The 9267-nt window shown below is 36.4% G+C and overlaps 1 pseudogene; it reads right to left on the bottom strand.

The window, feature by feature from the left end:
* Positions 1-8029: 8029 nt before the first annotated feature.
* Positions 8030-8125, bottom strand: LOC127197836 (uncharacterized; annotated as a pseudogene).
* Between the last annotated feature and the right edge of the window lie 1142 nt (positions 8126-9267).

The following is a 9267-nucleotide window of genomic DNA, read 5'->3' as shown; positions in this document are numbered from 1 at the left end:
TTTAAGGAGCATCCCTGGAGGATGGACACTTTTCACGGATTTGTTCTGGGTCTGCTTTATTATCCCAAAAGCATTTCATGATGCGGAGCTGTCATTAAGATGTCTCTAAGTGTTTTCTCCCCCAATATAACAGTGGGGAAGATAAGCTTAACGGCATATACAATCAAAAGGAAAGTATCTTGCCTGTAATTTAGGATTTGTTTCATGCTTAACTTGTCTCATTTAGTGTCTGACTGATTCATTTAGTTTCATGTCAGGAACTATATTTTGAATGACTAAAGAAATTGACATTTTTTCCTACATGCATTTGTGAATATGTTTGTTAAGTATGTTCGTGTTTTTGTGTATTGTTGCACGTGCGGGTGCATGCACGTTCATAGGGAGACGAGAGGTCAACCTCATATGTTGTTGCTTGGGAACCATCTTCTTTCATTTGTCTCAGACAGGGTCTCCCTGGGCCTGAAGCTTGGTGGCTGTGGTAGGCTGCCTGGTCATGGAGCCCCAGGGATCTGCTTATCTCCCCAACTTCTGAGCAATGGGACTACAGGACTATGCCACCACACACTGATGGTCAGACAGACACTGTGAATAAAACAAAACAAACAAACAAAAAAAAACAAAGGCCCCACATTGCAAGGACTTTATTGACTGATCTTTATTCCTAGCCCCAGGAACCTGTTCTGTAAAGCTACAAACTATGAAATGCAGAGCCAAAGTATATCTCTATTTTTCTCTACCTAACTCAATTTTCTTTTTAAATTAATTTAGTAGCTTGCTGCTAGCTTAAGCTTTCTGGAGATGAATTTTGTCTCTTATCACTGACAAAGACAAAGCTGGCTCCCAAGTACATACTGTGTGAAACTACAGGTGTGACCTTCAGTGAACTGTTCTTGCCCTGAGGACCATTTCATTTCCTACTTCCCAGAATGCTGGATTTCCCACATCAACCAAACCAATTAAATTCCTCCTTGTCCTTCAGCATCTGATCCTCTGTGTGCAGAGACTGACTCTCACTCTCCCCAGCCATTGTGTCTCTCTGGTAAAGGCTAATGATAGACAAAAATAAAGCGTAAAATCTGCCAATCATAAGCAAGCTATAAATACATTTGTCATCATGTGACTGAAGATTGTCCACTAAATCTGAAATGTCAAGTTTATGAATGTAAACAGTCAATTAGACCTTTCCATCTCTTATCTTCCTTGAAACTGATTTCCTCCAGTGCTTCGTTCCTGATGTAGTGACTTCCTAAGACTCTGGTTTTTTTGTGTGAATTTTGACTGAGTCATATATGTTCTTTAAACCATTGTTGCAGTTCAAGTTTTCTTTCTTGTATGCATATCAAAGAAAAAACAATTAGGTATTTGCTAAATATGAAGCAGAGAGAAAGAGAAACATTAATGCTGGGACTTATAGGCCAGATACACAGGATAGAGTCACAGAGAAAGAAGGACCAAGATAAATTAAGGCCAAGTTACTTACAAGACATAAAATTAAGGAAGCAAAGAATGTCAGTTGTCCTCCCTAAAGGAATTTTCTGAAAAATCAATGGAACTTAACCTAATCTAAGAGAACAACAAGATGACCATGCAAAGAGATAATTTTCTTTTATAAATATAATACTATGTCTTCAGTTTTCTGGGATCACAATTTGCTTTTTGCTACCAGATCAAAGCCTCTTCAGTAAGGTGAATCTGTGGTACGGACAGCAGTTATTGGCTGCATTTGTGGGTGTCTTCAGAAAAAAGTACTGAGAGGGATGTGATAGAAGATGCTTTAAAGAAAAGATTCAAATCATTATGGTCCATGATTCTTTTCCTACTCTGAACTTTGTTCTTCTATAAAACTTTTCAATTCCTGTAACATGAACCATATTTTCCTAAAAGTGACCTAATTATTAAGTTATTAGATACAAATCTTTTAAGAATTAATAAAAATAAGTCTTCTAGGAGCAGATGTGCTTAATAACAAAAACTTCTCCTTTGAAAAATTGCATTGTCACTCTATTATTGTAACAAAATACTTAAGATATATAAACTTATAATTTAAAAAAATACTTGTTTTGCATATTTCTGGTGGTTTCAGTGCATGACAAAATGAATCCTATTATTTCCAGGCAAAACAATTGATATAATATAGATTTCAATATTTGGTCATCAAGCACTCAAGGTGGCAGTATTTGAAAGGATATGGAGGGTGGCCTTGTTGCAGTAGGTGTGATGTTGGAGGAGGAAATATATCTCAGGGATGGGCTTTGAGAATTCAGAACCAGAAGACAGGACCAGCAGCTCTCTCTTTTCTGCTGTCTGAGGATCTGCATGTATATGCTCCTTCTCATGAAGATAATGGACTAAAGTTTTAAATCTATGAGCAAGCCCTAATTAAATGCTGTCTTCATGAGAGTTCCCATGGTCATAGAATATCTTCACAGCAAAACAACTCTGAGACAGAAATTGGTACCAAGGATTGCTGTGACAGACCTGACCATGCTGCATGTTGGTAGAATGTAGACTTTGAGGTGTTGGATTAAGAAAACAATTAAAGGTTTTAGAAATGGCTTATGAGCATAGAAGACGGTGGTTCTGAGAGAAATATAGATAATGACAACCTGGAACAAGAGGTTTCAGGAGAGAATACTAGCAAATACCCTAGAAACCATCTTGTGATAATCTGTTGAAAAATATGGCTGACTTATGCCCTTGTCCAAAAAATATGCCTGATGCTAAATTTAAAGGTTTTGGATTAACAGCATTGGAAGATGAGATGTAAAGACAGCCAAGTATTAACTGTATTGCTTGGGTATTAGTGGCCACTTACGCAGATCTATAATGAAAAGGAGCAAGCTGGGCAAGGAAAAAATACAAAATGTACAGATTGAAGATAAAAGGGTCACCTGGAAGTGTAAATCCAGTGCTCAAATTGATAAAAAAAAATTTCAGAAAAGCCTGACATTAACTGTAATAAATAAGGTGGTCTACATGGTAATACTCCACTCAGATAAGTTTCCAACCTGTGAAAAGGAATTAAGGAAAAGCTTATGCAGTAAAGGAAATAAACAATGACAGAAAGCTGATGTGGATGTAATTGAATAAAGTGACCTTGTTCATCCCCAATAAGAAGCAGAACCTGGCAGCTTTGGCCAAGTGGCTCTGGTTTTAGAGTCAAAGATACAGGAGAGGGGTATGGAATCTCCCTAATCAGCTCCTGAGGAGTCATGTGTCAGAGATCCCTGAATGAAAGCTCAGAGAGGCAGTTATTTGAAGCTGTAAAGGTGAAGTCTAGACTGCCTTAGGACCCTCAAGATGTTGGACATGCCAGAGCTGTGGGATAACTTCTTAGGAAAGCTTCCAACAGGGTGTGGAGTCAACCCAAGTGAGAGAACTGTGTTATACTCAACAAAACTGAAAGGCCTTTGAGATTTGAAAAGCACTTGACAGCAGATAGAGATGAAGAGATTGGAGTTTGTCCTGATGGTTTTAGGTCATGCTCTGATCCAGTATTTCATTACGAAGTTTTCTTTCTGGCCTTTTCTAATGGTAATGTATATGCTGTGTCATTTTACATTGGAAGTATGTGACATACTTTTTTAATTTTGATTTTACAGGGGATACAGTTAACAGATTGCCTTAAGCCTCCTAAAAGACTTTGAATTTTGGGCTCTTAAGCAGTGTTGAGACTGTAATAGACTCTTGGGCCTATTGAAGTGGGATGAATACATTTTTGCATGATGATATGGCTACAAGCCTAAGGGGACCAGAGAGTGGTTTGAGTAAGAATGGTTCCCATAGGCACGTGAATTTGATTCACATCACCAAGAGTGGGACTTTTGAAAGGATTAGGATGTGTGGTGTGGTTGGGGTAGGTGTGATCTATTTGGAGAAACTATGTGATTGGGATTAGGCATTGAGGCGTCAGAAGGCCAGGCCATGCTCAGAGAGAGAGAGAGAGCGATGCTCTCGTCCTGGTGCCTTAGAGGTGGATGTAGAACTCTTAGCTTACCTTATCAGCCTGCATGCCACCATCTTCCCTACCATGAGAATAATAGGCTAACCCTCTGAAACTGTAAGCCAGACCCAATTAAATGCTCTCCTTTATAAGAATTGCTATGTTTATGGTGTCTCTTCACACCAATAAAACACTGCTTAGGACACACACAGGCATGCGCCAAAGGCAAGGCCAAAAAACTGAGCATCCTACAATCTCCTTTGAGGTTATACAAATGAGAATATCATCCACTAAGTCCTGCCTTTTAAAGTTTCCCTCACCTCCTAGTAACATTACTGACTCTGGTCAAGTCTTTCATACATAGTCCTTTGGGGGGACATTCTCGATCTATACAATACCAAGGTTGGAGCTAACTGTCCTATGAAGATCGTAATCCCTATAATTTCCCAGGATGTTTCCCTAATCACAGTGATCTCTTAGATGTATCAAAGACCACCCAGAGGGAGAAATTAAGTGTAGGGTAAGGGGACAAGAATGCTAGGGCATCAAGAGTTTTATATGAACCTACTGAAAAACCCATAAAGAAATTGATGCTCTATGTTTTCTATTTTGGTCAGCTGACTGATATTTAACAAGAACAGATTCTTAAGAAGTGTTCAAAAAGATCAATAAAGCACTATCATTGATTCAATTTATCCATTACCTAATGTATCCACAAATTTCAAATTTTTGATGAATAACATTGAAATCAATATGTGGAAATAGAGGAAGATAAAAGGATAAGAGCCAGTTATTCTAATATGATTGCCTTAACTTTCTGAAACAAACAAACAAATAAAATATAAAACAACTAGTTCCTTTATATAGAAAAGGTTGAGACCAGGGACAGGGAGAAAGCTTAATGCAGATCTAAAATGTATGTGAACTATAATGTGTTTCCCACTGTATACCAGTATACTATGTGCCACCTACCTCTCTGAGGAGATGTGTTTTTACCCCATCAATTTTAAGTGTCCTTGTGAAGCACTCTATTACCCCTCTTCTCTGAGTACAACATGCAGGTGGATCACCTTAACGTGAACTGTGAGTTTTACTTTGCTCTTTTCTTTTCAAGTTGTGGCATGATAGTATCTTATTAATAATGTCCATCACCATGCTTATGACTTTAAAACATTCTATTTACCCACAATTCATTTGTAAAGAATGCAATGCCTTATTCCTACAATACATGGTGATGATCAAGTTATACAGAGATTCCATGAAAACAAATTTTGTTTACGGTTCTTAAAAGGGATCATTATTGTTACATCTGCTTGCTGGTCTTAAAAATGGCCACAATTTAGATGGAGTTTGCTACTAGTGATTCATCACCAACCATATTAAAATATGTGCATATTCTAATCAGATATCTTCCAAATGAGATGTAGGCAAGCGTTTGAAATAACCCAGTTTCACACAAGGTGTCTTCTGTGTGAGTTTGTGTTATACAATATTAGGAAAGATGGTACATAAGATAGATAAAAAAAAATAAGAAATCGTTTATCATTGAAGGTTGATTTATTAAAATATTTTGAACCAATTTATTTTCCAGAAAATATAGAAAAGATACATTTCTCCCTCTAACTTCAAGCTATAAAAAGTTTGAGAACAAAACAAGAGAAAACAAAAACTGTTATCATGTTCACAAGAGCCCTTAAGAAACATCTTTCCTTCAAATGATTTTCCCGGAGATGGATTTAATTAAGTTTAGGGTAGTGAACTTATGTACAAAAGCATGAATGCAAATCAAATTATTGTCTAGACCATGGCATCATAATATTTCCCCTTACAGCTGTATCCTGCTTTCAATGTTTGCACAAAAAGATTCCCCTAAATCAAATTTCTGATAATCAATCACACTGTAAATGTACTGAGTGAATTTGTTATTTAAAGGACTGTCTCAGAGTGAATTGCAATCTTCGACTGCCTTCACTGTTGTATTAATCTGCTTTTACACTGGACAAATCTGCTTGAGGAGAGGTCTACACAGAAACGTTGCAAGGTTTGGTAATATTATCAGAGGGTTGTTTATATGCCTCCATTACATATTAGTGACATTTCTGGTTCTGTAACAAATACTCTATGTAGATAATCAAATTAACAAGAGCAAAGGCTCACTTTGCCTTATACTTTAGAGATTCTAATCTATGTTCCGGAAAACCCTTTAATTTGGTGTTGTGGATATTGCATGACAGGAGTGTATAATGTAGAAAAGCCTTCTCCCAAGTTCTTAGGATACAAGCAGGAGGAGCAGGATGGCAGTGGAGATCACTGTCCCCCAGTATAGGAATACAGGAAGTATATAAGATTTATGAAGACATTCCATTAGGCACTAAGCATTAAAATTTTCCATTACTGTCAGTTGACATCAAAAAAGAAACTAAAACCTTAATCAAATATAAGTATTTGGGGGGACATCACAAATCCAAATACACCACTTTCTGTAACAGTACAAAGCCTATGAGGAAAACAGCCCTAGATAAATGAGTTAGTTTTCTAACTCTTAGCAGTTAAGAGAACATTGGTAGGGACATGTTACAAACCTCAGAGTTATATGACTTTGGGGAGACTTTCAGGAGGCAAAGCCTTGCTGTGCGTTGAGTATTCTCAGGAAGTTGGAATAATTCTGATTTTGTTTTGGGGTATTTTCGTACCATTTTAAGTGATTAAAAATTTTTAGATGTATAGGTGTTTTGTCTGCATGTTTATCTGTGTAGTCTATGTGTGCAGTGCACCAGAAGCCCAAAAGAGGGCAATAGATGAAATGGAACTGAGCTATATATGGTTGTTAGCAGCCCTGTGTGTACTAGGAACTGGACCCAGGTCTTCACCAAGGGCAGCCAGTGCTCCTAAACACCACTGAGTTATCATTCCTCTCATCTAGAGATGAGAAGACTGGATCCTAAAGCTGTGATAGACAGTGATGCAGCACGCACTCAAACTGAACAGGGAAGGGAAATGCTCGGCAGCTTGGACAGTATTACATGTGGTGTTACAATGGTCTTGCTATTGTCTTGTTTTACCATGAGCCCACAATGAGGATGTGCTGTGAAAATGCTTAATGGGAAAATCAAGTCCATAACTGACAGAAAGAATACAAAGTTTTTGCTGGGGGAATCACACCAATCCAGCTGCTGGATGCCAGTAACATTTTTTTTTTCTTTCTCACCTTAAATGTGTGAAATCTTCTCATTAGCATTTTGTTGAAAACATTTTGTAACAAATAGTTCCGTAGAAAATATGAAGGAAAACATACTATCATGTATTCATATACTCTGTATATTGATGTACAGAAAGGGTCTCACTATGTATCTCTGGATGGTCTAGAACTCACAGATCCCCCCTATTTCTGTCTCCAACAAAACACAGCATCATTTTTAAAACATAAAGCTTGCAAGTTTGTGTGCTTAGTTTATTTGAGCAGGACTCTCAATATGACCCCCACTGCTTGTATGCAATGAAGCAATGTATTTTCATCCATCTTACTCTTGAATGTCTCATTAATTCTTCATTTTCCAAGACATCTTCACTTCACAAAGGCATCACCTAGCTTGCATAGATTCCAATTTCTCACGTTGGAAGCTATGAATTACTACCAGTCTAATTATAAATCATCTTGTTACAAGGCACCTAAACTCACAAATCATCAAAAATATTTTATTCTTATTTCTTGTAAGGTATATATTTTTGTCACATTTTAAGCAATTTGATTTCCTCATGATTAATACCATGTTACTTACTTACTACATGCTAACATTTATTTTGTATTATGTTTATATGTTTTACGCCAAACACTGATAAATGCTGTGAACCAATATTTTTATTGCACTTTCTGCGATGAAGCTTGGACTTCAGAGACACTATGTGTAGCTTCAAGTCATGAAAGAGATGCAAAAATAGTGTGATTGAACGCGGAATGTCCTGAGGCCAGTTCCTGAAGCACTATGAAACTTTGGTTTCTATATCCTTGGGAACATGCAAAACTCTAATATGTCATTTTTAATTTTTTTAACATTTCACTAAAATTTACTTGCAAGGAACTATGATAAAAATAAGGAATATTTCACAAGCATAAGTGTTGTCCTTCTACAGAGACCATGCTAATTTCCTCTTTGTGATTACAGATGTGCTGTCAAAACAAGCATTCTCACTCCAAAATCCCAATATTTTAAATGTAAATACACAAAATTATATATAACAGACACCATAAGCTATATAGAATTCATAGAAAAGATGAAATATGATTTTTCATGTCTTGCTATGCAGAGATTGAGAGATTCAAAGTTTGAATAATTTTAAACTGTCCATAATACAAACTTGCCATTGTAACACAAAGATAAGCTCAATTAATCATTCAAAAGGATATTTGGGAACGAGAACAAGGCTGACAAATTAGTGCATCCAAAATCAGTATAGAAAATAAAAATAATATAAAAGCACATGACTATAACACCCATGAACTATGAAGAATGATCAAAAGAACAATCCTGAAAAAAATATGATATGTGAGAAAAAGCTAGAATAAATACTAGAAGCATAAGAAACTTAGCCAATAAAATTACAACATAAATTTTCCTAAATCTAGAGGAAAAGCATAGAAATTCATGCATAAGAGGTATTTAGAACCTCAAATAGACATGAGCACAGAAGATGCTCACCGTAAGACATTATATTGAAGATGTCAAGTACACAAAACAACTAACAGTAAAAGCTGTAAGGGCAAAATGCCAATTTATTTACATAGGTAGAAGCATAAGTTCTGTCATCAATAACTCTCACAATGCAAAAAGACAAGTCTCAATAACTTCAGCAAAGAAATGATGAAATTCCATCAGAAAACTGCCTTAACCAAAGACATGAAGGAATCTATTATATTCAAAACACTAAGCCATCAAACCTCTGAAACTATAGGAAAACACTTTTTTAAAAAGAAATAAAACTAAAAAGAAAGAAAGAAACAAACAAACAAAACCAAACTAACAAAAAACTCTTACTGCAATCAGGCAGACGGCAATCAACAACAGTAGAGAAATTACTAAGCATCTCTCATTAACAACACTAACGCAGATGGACTTAGTCTTCCACTCAAGAGACACAGGTAGGCTGACTGGATTAAAAAATATTTCAGGCTTTCTATTATCTCCAAGAACATACTTTACTGATAAAAAAAAAATCCACAAACTGAGAATCAAAGCTCAGAAAACAAGTGAAAAAAATTGAAAGTTCACTGGAGTAACCCTTTACACTGATAATGAGTTATTTCAACATCGCACTCTGGCTCTTGC

Source organism: Acomys russatus, chromosome 13 (genome assembly GCF_903995435.1).
Source record: "Acomys russatus chromosome 13, mAcoRus1.1, whole genome shotgun sequence".
In the NCBI taxonomy this organism is placed as follows: domain Eukaryota; kingdom Metazoa; phylum Chordata; class Mammalia; order Rodentia; family Muridae; genus Acomys; species Acomys russatus.
This window is presented reverse-complemented; position numbering and strand designations above follow the sequence as displayed.